The sequence below is a fragment of the Pleurodeles waltl genome, chromosome 7, assembly GCF_031143425.1.
Source record: "Pleurodeles waltl isolate 20211129_DDA chromosome 7, aPleWal1.hap1.20221129, whole genome shotgun sequence".
Classification (NCBI taxonomy): Eukaryota; Metazoa; Chordata; class Amphibia; order Caudata; family Salamandridae; genus Pleurodeles; species Pleurodeles waltl.
The window spans coordinates 1,285,802,853-1,285,816,569 of record NC_090446.1 but is presented as its reverse complement, the minus strand read 5'-3'; positions in this window follow the sequence as shown (position 1 = coordinate 1,285,816,569).

The following is a 13,717-nucleotide window of genomic DNA, read 5'->3' as shown; positions in this document are numbered from 1 at the left end:
CATATCACACCTAGCATATCCATGTCTCTACATGATGGATGACATCACCCTAAACTACTCATCCAAATCATACCTAAGGCATTTGACATTATGGCACCAGCTCTTCCGCATACTGACTTCAGTACATATGTCATTCTATGTGATTACACTCACACTCCTCACTCAATAGCATTTTTAATTAGTTGTGTGCTAAGATTGAACCCCTGGCCCAGAATCATGTGTCCACACTAGGTGTCAGATGTAGGAAATTAGGAAAATCAACTAGCAAATTGCAAAGCAGAACGGTGTCTCTGACACCGTCTGCGAGTCGCTATGGGGTCCATAAAACCCACCTCATGAACATCAATGATGTGGGTTCCAAGTTGCCCCACCTTAGCAACATGGGCACTCACGGGGATGGTGGCCTGCTGGGACCAGCAGAACTCCATAGACGTGACTGTTTTTAAATTAAGCAAGTTATTTCTCCCCAAGTGTAGGCCGTTTACCGGAAAGAAAAATGAGCAGCAATTATTTTTAAATCACAACAATTGTACTTGGAAATTTTCACGGTAATTATTGGTCCCTTAGACCACTGGCTTTTTTGCGCAGGATTCTTTTAGTCCACTCACAAAGGCTGAAGCTTTACAATGAGGACCCCTTCCAGTCAGCAAGGTGGTTACCATCCACTTCAAGTGGATGATAACAGCTACTCACTTTGCAACCACGTACTCGGTTGCAAATGGGATTGCCTACCACTGTGATTTGCAAGTAGGTCTGGTAAAACCCTTCATTATATCTATTTTGAAAAGCATTTTACTCATATGTACATGACCACCAAAGACATTTTGGATTAGGAAACAGACGTTTGCAAATCCCACACAGATATTTATGCCTTTTGCAACGTGTCGACATTTTTCTCACTCTTGCCCAAGGTACTAACTCAAGTCACAAAAGGTGTTAAGTACGTGTAACATACTGGTTGCTACAGTCCTAGGTACCCTGTTTCACAGTAACATCCCAGTCTTTGTGGGTGGTGTGGGAAGAACAACCAACAATCCCATGTTCAATGCACACCCAGGAGTGTACAGAAAGTGCAACAATTATGTGCCTTCACACACAACACCTATGAAGGGCTAGCAACACGTTGTAGTCAGCCCAACCTTGTCACATCCCAGGTCCACACATGTCAAAATGTTATGACTTAGCCCAACATAACATACTATTAGTGAGGCATGTTTAACAACACACACAGGGGAGGTAGTACACCCATTCACATGATTCAACTGAACACCTAGGGCATTGCACTCAAGTCACACACACTTCGAGTTCACCTTGTGGAAGTACATGCCCATGAAGATCCAACCTACAGTGTACACAGTCCATCCTCAACTAGGAAGAAGCACTTGTCATCAATGCCATGTGCCTAAGCTATCTGGGAGACTGTCAGTCTGATATGCAGACTCAGTTCATGGCAAGTCCCTGACCAAATCTAACATTGACCAGTCTATTCGAAATGAGTCATACCATTCCCAATTGCTGCCCTAATTGAATGGGCTACAGCCCCTCAATCTGAGAGATGACTACGTATTGCTTGGCAGAAACATAATTCTAATTTGATATCACACTAAAAGAACAAAGCAAATGAACGGCCAGCACATCAAATCATGAATTCTCTTGAACACACAGTAATCCATCATGCGTCATTACCAAACAATGTAAATAGCACTCAGGCGACACTCACTGTAGGTATCGGGGTCGTCAAAATGGGCCACCTCTCCCACGGTGTACGGGGCTGGTCCACCTGTAAAGCATGAAACAAAGATTATACTCAGACTGGGTGAACGGACAAAAGATTTCTGTTACAATGACACTGTGTGAAAATGACATGGTAATGATAGACTTTCACACATGCTCATCCTGCATGGATCACTTTGTATTCAACATTAACATTGGATGAGTCTCCTGCTCCAGTGTCACACCCTACTACACTCATGCAGTGGTCAGGACAGTCAGGTGTCGTCCAAGTTAATCCTCCATTAGTATGCCCCAACAATAATGTTATCCATACATCTCAGCATGTGCATCCCCGAGAGACATTCCAAAACTGGTTCCATGAGGACTGCATGACCACTCACAATAAAACAGGCTATTTGGACAGGGTCAACAGACAGCAACCAGACACACATGTGACATATGTGTGAACAACATGACTGACTTCATGTGACGTGACGGCAACACACATGTATAGCATCATCATGTGTTTCCAATTTTCTGTCTAGCTATGGCGTCTGCATCTGTAGGTATGTTGTTTCTACATGACGTACTCACTGGCCATTATGACCAGTGGAGTACAAATGGAGCCGTTCACGTGTTGCATTTCTGACACAAAGGCAACACTACATTACATGCAGCTACAGGCATCTGGTATGTGTTGCAAAAATGATCCATCGGACTGGTAGCATAGGTCTTCATACACATTCTGCAACAAATACACATTAGGACACATATGTATACCTTTGTAGCGCAGCATTTGAAACATTTTGGGACGCAGAGAGGGGGCGACTTAGCATAATACAAATAGATGTTGAATTTATAAAGCTGTCATTGCGTGTACATGTGTTGCAAGAATGGGGATTAATGTGTATAACCATGGGCCTAGGTTTCCCTGGCATTACACACACTCAGCTACTTTTTTTGCAGATTCGCTAACAATCATCACATGTTCACACACCGATTTCTGTCATTCCCATGTAATTGTTTTTTACTCACCAACATGGCCACCAATCTGGAGTCCCAGGTGGTCCAGCAGGTCCTGTTCCCTGGTGATCAGATCTGCCCAGCGGTGCTTGAGTTGGTGTACATTCCTGAGACTCCCATAGACCCGGACCAGGTGATGGCGCACCTTCTCCCACCGGATTTTCCTGGCCTCCGTGTGATACCCCTGTATCACACGGCCCCCAGCTTCCAGCATTAGTGGGAGGAAATGGCTTACGAGCCAAATGAACCCCCCCAATTCATCTTCCCCCATCCTGGACAGGCGAGGCCTACCTGACTAATTGAGAGGGATAAGAATGTACCAACAAAATATAAAATATAAAGGGGGAAATGGGGAAAGGTAGAGGTGTGAAAGAAAAAGAAGAAGTAGAAAAATAGCCCAACTAACCCCCCAAACTATGCTACCCACAACAGACTCCCACAGACAATACAAACTATCACAGGTATAGACAAAATAACACTAAACAGACTGAGACAATGTGATACAACAATAATAGATTGACACTAAGACAAAATACAAGGCACACAGGACACTAGAGCAGTAAAACACAGGACAACACCTTTCACACAACCACACAGTCTAGAGAAATCTGAGACTGCAAAGTGAAAGTGAAAGTTACCTCCCAGTACAGATTTTGTAAACAGGATATCCTATTACATCACTTCCTGCATAAAATGGCCGCCGTTTTTATTTTCCCGTTATGCGTCATATTTTCACGCATACACAGTTGTGCGTCAATTTTTTATGACGCATTACAGTGCACATGATGCGGAGTGAAAAAATATGAATATTAATAATTAATACTGTACATGAAATGACCAATATATTGTGCATGTAGCATCAATTTCACCATGCATACATCATGGGCGTCGTTTTTTTTACACGTACAGTGGTGCACATGATGCGGAGTGAAAAAAAAAGATATGAATATTAATAATTAATACTGTACATGAAATGACCAATATATTGTGCATGTAGCGTCAATTTCACCACGCATACATCATGGGCGTCGTTTTTTTTACACGTACAGTGGTGCACATGATGTGGAGTGAAAAAATATGATATGAATATTAATAATTAATACTGTACATGAAATGACCAACATATTGTGCATGTAGCGTCAATTTCACCACGCATACATCATGGGCGTCGTTTTTTTTACACGTACAGTGGTGCACATGATGCAGAGTCAAAAATATTGTGGATGTAAATAATAATTTGAAGGTGAAATATCAAGACACTTTTGGATACATTTGTATCTGACTCTGCATTGTGTGCACTCATGTACGTGAACAAATTATGACGGCCATGCTGTATGCGTAGAATATGGAGCAAATTTATCCAAATGTCTTCATGTGTTTAGCTTTGGAAAGGTGATTTGTCATGGTCAAACGGTGCGATGTGAGACACATTTGTGTTTGTATATGACAAATGTCCGTACTTTTATGTATAGACGGCCTTCACACTGTGATGTTTGGGATACGTTAACTAATGTATTGACCATATTTGACAACATATTTGGTGTAATTGCTGATGGCTATTTTGAAATTATGTTTTTGATACCATTATGTATTCCGTCTCCAAAATGTCCCCACCTTTATGATGGGGATGCTTTTATCTGTAGTCCTAACAGGGAGTGGGAGAGTCACTTTCAGTTTTTATGGGGCGACCATGTCCCATTATGATTTTGTGTTTCATATTTGTGTAGGACTTGTGACATGGAGGCCACACATGTGCCTTATGCATGTGTTTAGTTCACAAGTACATGATTCTTGTATGTTTTGGGGGTGGTAGAGGTGGAGTTAGGCCCCCAGCACCCTAGGATTTGACCATCCAGAATAGCTACTGTATCCAAGGAGTATTTTTATCATATCCTGGCAAACCTGCAGCAGCGGGCGAATGTAAGGCCATATGGTATGAATGACTGTTGACCATTCATTCATCTCATTAGCCCATTTGACGTTTGCAGTAATGATGATTTGGAGCTAAGTTGCATACCATTTTCATATGACTAAGTGGGTCATTCTGACCGCGGCGGTCGGCGGTCGCCGCCCGCCAAGCGGTTCCCGCCGAAAGACCGCGGCGGTCATTCTGGCTTTCCCACTGGGCTGGCGGGCGACCGCCAAAAGTCCGCCCGCCAGCCCAGCGGGAAACACCCTTCCCACGAGGACGCCGGCTCAGAATGGAGCCGGCGGAGTGGGAAGGTGCGACGGGTGCAGTTGCACCCGTCGCGAATTTCAGTGTCTGCAAAGCAGACACTGAAATTCTTTGTGGGGCCCTCTTACGGGGGCCCCTGCAGTGCCCATGCCATTGGCATGGGCACTGCAGGGGCCCCCAGGGGCCCCGCGGCACCCCCTACCGCCATCCTGTTCCTGGCGGGAGACCCGCCAGGAACAGGATGGCGGTAGGGGGTGTCTGAGTCCCCATGGCGGCGGAGCGCGCTCCGCCGCCGTGGCGGATTCTCAAGGGCAGCGGGAAGTCGGCGGTACACCGCCGACTTCCCGTTTCTGGCCGCAGCTGAACCGCCGCGGTCAGAATGCCCATCGGTGCACCGCCAGCCTGTTGGCGGTGCTACCGCCGACCTCCGCCATGGCGGTAATTACCGCCAGGGTCAGAATGACCCCCTAAGTTTGCAAGACTCTCAGCGTTCACGATGTGATAATGCGAAGATTGTTTTGCTTGTCTGTGTCCCTTTCTGCATAAACCGGTTTAGTGTCATGTTACAATCTTCCTGCTAGGTTCAAACTGGGACACAACTGTGATGGTCTACTTTCAAATATTAGGTTGGTTGTATGACATATGTGTACATGTGTGTGGGAATGTGGATCCAGTATGACCTGTCTGTGTGTATGTTGTCACTGTAACTTCAAGGTCTCCTCCTGAGTTAGTGGCAGCTGATGTTGTTGCAATTGTGTATTGCTCACATCATACACTTGAGAGAAGCCATTGATGACATGTTCACGTACACATGTATGGTCCCACCCTGTCTCTGAACACGTGTGATGTGACTTTCAAATGATCTCCAATTTTGGGCTGGATGAGAGACTGTTTCAGTTGTTTGGATCCGGCATGTGTAATTGTCACATTTGTACTCTTGTTGGGCTCTGTGTATGGTAATGTAACATGTCACATCCTACCCTCTTGTGATGTTTATTTTTGGTGTGATGAATTTTAATGGCATTCTTGATCAATGAGACGACATTCATCTTCAGCTATTTCAAACTAAAGGTGGTCAGAAATGAATAGGCCAAAGCATGATGTGGTGTTTGTTATCTGTGTTTATTTACAAGTGTGGAATACAAGTGATTATAATAACTTAAGTAAAAAAATTGTTCACAAGCTGTTGGCGCCTACGCACTCCTGCTGCGGTGTTAGGTTGTTCCCCCTCCTGTTGCAGGCCAGCATCCTCCTCATCATCATCCTCAGGCATGTCTGGGTCCGGTTCAAGGAGGGGAATGTTCCTTTGTACACAAATATTGTGTAATATGGCACAAGTGAGTATGATTTTGCAGACCATCTCTGGGGAGTAGAGTAGGCTTCCGCCAGTGATGTCAAGGCAGCGGAACCTTGACTTTAGGATCCTAAAGGTCCTCTCCAAAATGCTGCGGGTCCTCTTGTGGGCGTCATTGTATGCCCGCTCAGCAGCAGTATTTGGGTTCCCATATGGCGTCATTAGCCAAGGCTGGATGCCATACCCCTGATCAGCTGAAAGAGAAACACAGAATGGTATCAATTAGATGTAGGAGGCACTGTTGTACGTATCTTTGATGGCAGTAGTTGTGTTGTGTTGTCTGTGACTATTTTGTGTACTAATGTGACAACCTATGGTTGTTGGTGGAAACTTTGGCATTGTTTTTTTCCCTTGGCTGAGCAAGTGTTTGTTGTCTAACTGTTTGTCAGCAGGATGTATTGGTTTCTCAAGTACAGTGTGCCCTCCCTTGCATTGTGACTTGTGACACAGGTGTCCGTGTGTCCTCACTGGGGGTGTGATGATAGTTCCATGCAGAGTTGAAACATGAAAGGGTATTAGAAACGTTCATATGAACATAGCCAGGCCATCCCATCCCTTAAAAGTTATGCATTGTATTAGTGTACAGGTTATTGTGAGACTTCCAATTTGCAAGGTGACATTTAGGCAACCACAGTCATGAATGTCTTCACACTAAGCTGTGGAGTAAATTCAAATGTGTGAGAGGTTCAATGGTGACTTGTGACACATGGCTAGTGATGTGAGTACCTCAGTGTGTTCCTGTCTAGGTGTTGCTATTGTGGTGTATGTGTTGTTTATCCTAGAGGGTTTCTGTGCAGTGAGTATATAAGTAGATTTTTGTCCTTACCAACAAGTAGTCCATTGCCATACCGTCCATCCTGGAAGTGTTGGTTGATGGTGCAGTGACGGAAGATGAATGCGTCATGTACACTCCCAGGATATTTAGCCACAATGTTGCTGATCAGTCCTTGGTGATCGACTATGGCCTGCACGTTGATGGAATGTGTGTGCTTCCTGTTGCGGTAGAGGTGTTCACTCGCAGCAGGTGGCACAAGGCGTACGTGTGTGCAGTCGATTGCACCAAGGACGTGCGGAAAGCCACTGATGGCGTAGAACCCCTGTTTTGTTTCCTGCTGCTTCTGCACTGTGTTAGGGAAGCAGATGTGGCGGGGTGTCAGTCCAATGATGGCATCCAGTACTTTAGGCAGGAATGCGGAGAAAGATGGTTGTGAGATTCCACCAACCAGGGCACCAGTTGTCTGAAAGGAGCCACTTGCCAGCAGGTGAAGTACGGCAAGCAGCTTTGTTTCGGTTGGGATAGTGCGTGGAGTCACTAAAGTGGGGGCCAATTGCTGTTCAATATTTGTCAGCAGCTGCTGAATGGCCTGCCAGTTCAACCGGTACCTCTGGATGATGTCTCGTTCCCTGAGGCCATGCAGGGTTGTTCGTGGGCGGAATATCCTCTCCTGCCTTCTGCGCTGTCTTTGGGGTCCCTGCTGTTGTTGTTGTGGCTGCTGTTGTTGCTGCAGGGCTCTGCGTCTACGTGCACGTTGAAGAAAAAGCACCTCCATGTCTCCCTGTTGCTGCTCTGCTGCTCTGTTGTTTGTTCTGTGTGTTCTGATTAAGTACAGGTGTGTTTGCCCCATTTTAACACCTGCCCTGACCCAGGCGTTAAAATTTCACGCTATTCGTGCTTTGCGCCATTTTTTTGCGCCGCCTGCCGCGCGGAAGTGATTTTTGCCCTGGAGCATAAATACCACGCACCGCTATGTGCGTCTGTTTTTGGACGGGAACGCCTACCCTGCATGTCATTAACGCAGGGCGGGGTGCCGCTTCCAAAAACTGGCGCACATAGCGCCATTTTCCTGGTGCGCCGGATCGGGCGTCAGGGTTTAAATATGGGGCAACGTTTGCGCTGAAAGTGCGTCAAAATTTTTGACGCACATTCGGCGCAAACGGAGTATAAATATGCCCCCAAGTGCTTTCATTGTGCAGGACCACCTATTGCTAAGTGATTTTATTGTGTGGCCATATTCAAGATGTGTGGTAATACATAATAAAGCCAGTTGCAATGTGAAGGCACACAATATTCTTTATCGCAAAGGATGCTGAGTTGATAGATGTATATGTAAGTATATAAATATGTGGAAAGCGTATTTCCACAGGCCTGAAGATAGATTGGGGCGCGTTTATATATCTTCTTCCAAGGTGACTCATACTTTAAATTTAAAATCCCCAAAAAACGATTCAAAACTAATGCACAGCAATTAACTGAAGTGGAGCAAAAATGCTGGTGAAAGCTCAATATTGTACCACAAAATTTCAAGTATGGTACCGCAACATTTCACATACTGTGCTGCAATATCCTGGAGGGTCTGTGTTATGAGGTAGGAGAGATTGAGCCGATCCCTACTCCTCCTGTTAATGGATTGGATTCCCTAGGGGAGGAGGGAGAAGGAGAAAGTCAGGCCTGTCTCTGCAGTTTTGTGGAGAATTTATTAGGAGTACAAGTTTGCCACCGGTTGTACCTCTGCTGTGTTGTACTTTTTTCTCCTTTGTTCGTGTAAACATGTGAACAATAAAACATTGCCACAGGGTGCGCAAAGAGGCACTTGAAGGTCTCTGTCTCTCTATTTTTAAACAAATTCTGAAGATGAAGGTGATCTTTCCACCTGGCTGTAGTTTGCTTTTATCAGAGCCATGTAAAAATCTCTGCAATAAAATAGCACAATAGAGTTTCCTTGCTGCCAAAATAGAACACTGTCAGTGGGTCAAGTGTGTACAAAAGCATCAGAACTGAGGTCATGAGTGTAATGTGCGTGGTGCCAACGACTGTGCGGTTTTTCTTTGATATTTCAACTTTATGTAATTGAATAAAAAATAACGTACACACTTTAAATGTCATGAGACCTCAGTTGGTTAATGCGATCACTGCAAATGTATTTGTGTGTAACAAGAGAGAAAAAGAATTAAAACCAGGTTAGTGCAATGGGGATTAGTGGTGTGTGTATTTTTTGTGTTATGTGTTCTGGCCTTTGACAGGAAGATCTGTGAATAAGTTATTTTAAAATTGTATTACACATAGTATAAGATATGCTGCTGCAAAATGTGCAAAAAGAATAAGGGCCTGATTTCGAATTTACCAGACAGGTACTCACAAATGTGAAGGACATCCTTCCCACCTTACTACATATGCATTTGGATATAAGGCACTTGTAATAATGCAGACAGTATATCAGTCAACTTTGTGATGGGGTACCCGTCTGCTAAACTCTAAATCAGGACCTAAGGAACAGATTTACTGAGATTTTGCATTGGGGTTGCATCACTTTTATGGAACAACCCTGATGTAAAATCCTTTTTATCGTTTGCTAAGCCACACAAAGCCATTTGCCTGGTTTAGTAAATACACAGTAAGACAAGACAGCAAATAGCATTTCCTGGCATTACCTTGCATTGGGAAGGCATTCCCATGCATCCACCCAGGGATTTTGGTGCACTCACAGATTTACCGCCGACCATAAATCTATAAATGTGTCAAAAAGTTACCCTCCCTGAAGCAAGCCTAATGAGGTAAAATATCTTTATTTCTCCTTGTTATTTCCTCTTTCTATGTGAAATAAATTCTACAGCACACATAGAAACATATATGTGCTTTAAAGGATTGGTTTTTCTACAGGAAGTGATACAAAACAATCTTCGCTGTATCACAGACACTCTTTCACCACGGTGCAAAGGTGCCTCCATTGGCGCTAGGCTGCACACAGTGCGCAGCACAAGGAGACAGCAGAAATGTGCCATATTTTAGTATATATGGAGCATTTCTGCTGCCTCTCTTTGATGTGAAGCAGGGCAGTAACTTTGCTCTCTGCCCTACTTTGCGTGAAATGGATGTAGATATACCCCTTAATGTTTAAGATAAAACACAGGCTACACTGTACACAGTGCAAACATTTTTACTTGCCTACTAAAAAGACGAACTCCAGAACCCAGCTGTTAACACCCTTAAATTACCTTCCTAAATCAATACATCTTTATCAACAGAAAGCTTCAAGTGACTCCATTAATTAAAGACTATACTGACTCTGCAGCAGCCTTTATGTTTGCCAATTAACAAATCACACAAAAACACATTTCTTTCAGGTAGTATGCAGAGTGGCAAGAAGGCTTGCTGTTTCTTCCTTAGTTCTCTGTCCCGTACTTGGCTTTGCAGTGCAGAAAACACCTCTCTTCCCAACGTTTTCAGCTGGAGGCACCTGAAGTTTGGCATTACCATTAAGGGATGGTTGTTTTTTTAATAAAAATTATAGGAACTCTTTTTGATAATAAAAAGGCATGGCCACATTGTTCCCCATAAATCCCTCCCACTTTGATCTCTGGACAGAGTAATCATATCAATTCAAATCTTTAGAACATCTGTGTCGAATTCACAAACTTAAAGTAGAAAGGCATAAATGTTACTAGCTGCCAAGTGGGCTCATGTCATGCTTGACACCTCTATGCAAGTGTGGCCTTTAAGCCAACACTGTTTTTTTTGTGTGGTGAGATTTGTTGCCGTTTCTCACAATGATTACATCAAAACTACATGTCCCACAACACAGCAGACTTTAAAAAAAGTCCAGGATGGGTTCACATTACATCTATCAAGACCACCATTTTAATAAATAGTGAACACCAGCTGCAGCATCTCCACAGACCACCATTGATTCACAAGAAAAATATTGCATATCTACTGAATGTCAACAAAATAAGGTGCCTCAAAAAAGCAGCAAAAAACACAAACGTTTGCCACAAAATTTCCTTTTTTGTGCCTGTTAGACCTGACAGCCTTAGGGTGGTCACCCCTAACTTTTTGCTGCCTCCCTCCACATTGTAGATACTGTTTTTGCTGATTGCAAGACTTTGCGCAATTTACCACTGATAACCAGTGCTAAAGTGCATATGCTCTCTCCCTTTAAGCATGGTAACATTGGATCATACCCAATTGGATTATTTAATTTACTTATAAGTCCCTAGTAAAGTGCACTATATGTGCCCAGTGCCTGTAGATTAAATGCTACTAGTGGGCCTGCAGCACTGGTTGTGCCACCCACTTAAGTAGCTCCTTAACCTTGTCTCAGGCCTGCCATTGCAAGGCCTGTGTGTGCAGTTTCACTGCCAAAATTCGACTTGGCATTTAAAAGTACTTGCCAAGCCTAAAACTCCCCTTTTTCTACATATGTCCCCCCTAAGGTATGCCCTAGGTAACCCATAGGGCGGGTTCTATGTAGGCAAAAGGCAGGACATGTACCTGTGTGGATTACATGTCCTGGTAGTGTAAAACTCCTAACTTCGTTTTTACACTGTTGTGAGGGCTGCTCCCTTCATAGGTTAACATTGGGGCTACCCTCATATATTGTTTGAGTAGCTGCTGATCTGAATGGAGTAGGAAGGTACTATTTAGTATGGCCAGAATGGTGATACAAAATCCTGTTGACTGTTGAAGTTGGATTTAATATTACTATTTTTGAAATGCCACTTTTAGAAAGTGAGCATTTCTCTGCACCTAAATCCTTCTGTGCCTTACAATCCATGTCTGGCTGGGTTTAGTTGACAGCTACCTTGTGCATTCACTCAGGCACACCCCAAACACAGGATACTCAGCCTCACTTGCATACATCTGCATTTTGAATGGGTCTTCCTGGACTGGCAGGGTGGAGGGCCTGACACTTGTATGTCAAAGGACAGAAGCCTGCCCTCCCACAAAGGACTGCCACACCCCCTACTGGGAACCTGGCAGATAGGATTGAACTGAAAGGGGACCTTGTGCACTTCTATGCCACACTTTGAAGTCTCCCCCAATTCAAAGGCACATTTGGGTATTTAAACAGGGCCTCTGCTCCTACCAACTCCGACACTTCCTGGAGAAGAGAACCTGAACATGAACTTGCATCCTGCCAAGAAGACCTGCCTGGCTGCCCAAAAGACTCACCTGTCTGCTTTCTGTGAAGGACTGCTGCCTTGCTTTTGCCCTGCTGCCTTGCTGCTCTCTTGCTGTGGTGAGAAGTGCTTTCCAAAGGCTTGGATGGAGCTTGCCTCCTGTTCCCCGAAGTCTCCAGACCAAAAAGACTTCATCTCTAGAAGAAGGACTCCTTGTGCGGTGAAAATCAATGCAGAGCCTACCAGAAATGATGGGCAGCCTGCACCGCAGTGAAAAATTCACCACACGCCGAACCAGAACAACGCAGCCTGACTTTGCAACGAGCAGATCGACGCAACGCCATGGTAGAGACCGGAAATTCCCCGCACGGCCCACTGGATCGACGCACAGCCGAGCCGGAACGACGCAGCCTGACTTCCAGAGGGGAATCGATGCAGCACCTGCTGTGCGGTAGAAATTTCCACGCAACGCCCACCGTATCGAAGCAGCCCCTGTGACTTCATCCTGTCAGCGTCGGAAATCCATGCATAGTCCCCGGGCGTCCGAAACCCCACAACCCAAAGAGGATCCATTACCGAGCACCAGAAATCGACACACAGCCGACCCTGTGTGAAAACTAAATGACGCATCGCCGTGTGCGGCCCAAGAAATCGACCCACACACCCCCTTTGTTTCCATGCACCTCCTCCTCTGTGGTTCTTTGCAGAGATTTTGCACGCGAACCAGGTGCTTTGTGCTTGAAAGAAACAATTATTGCTTTTTAAAGACTAAAGACACTTTATATAACTTTTACAGTGATATCTCAACATATACTTATTGCATTTTAATCGTTTTGACCCACATCTTATCAGATAAATATTATATATTTTTCTAAACCCTGTGTGGTGTATTTTTGTGGTGCTATACTGTGTTATTGCATGATTTATTGCACAAATACTTTTACACATTGCCTTCTAAGTTAAGCCTGACTGCTCAGTGCCAAGCTACCAGAGGGTGGGCACAGGATAATTTGGATTGTGTGTGACTTACTCTGACTAGAGTGAGGGTCCTTGCTTGGACAGGGGGTAACCTGACTGCCAACCAAAGACCCCATTTCTAACAGTGCCGCAATATTTCCTAACCCATGCTGCAATATTATGGGGGCAGGCATGGGGATGGTGTCTGTTTAAATGAAGTTTAGTTAGCTGTACCAGATGCTTAAGCCTCATTAGATTCAGAGGTGAGTTATGGTGATCCTAGTGAGTGTCTTGGAAGGTGTCTACAAATTTTGAGTCTCTTGTTTGAGGCCTGTATAGCAGTAAAATGATGGGTGCTGCATCAGCTTTTGGCCAGGTTTCCCTTGTAAAGAGAAGGTTTATGGAGGTGCTGGGATCAGGTTGCGGGTGTTCAAGTATTTCACTTATCCATGAAGGATATGTGAACTTCCTTGCACGTCCGGCAGTTTCAGGCAACAGTACAAATGTCAATATAACTTGGGTGATTAATGTCACTGCTGGAGAGAGATTCAAAATTTGTCCAGTGGCAGTTGTTTACTCATGGTAAAGTAGCACAG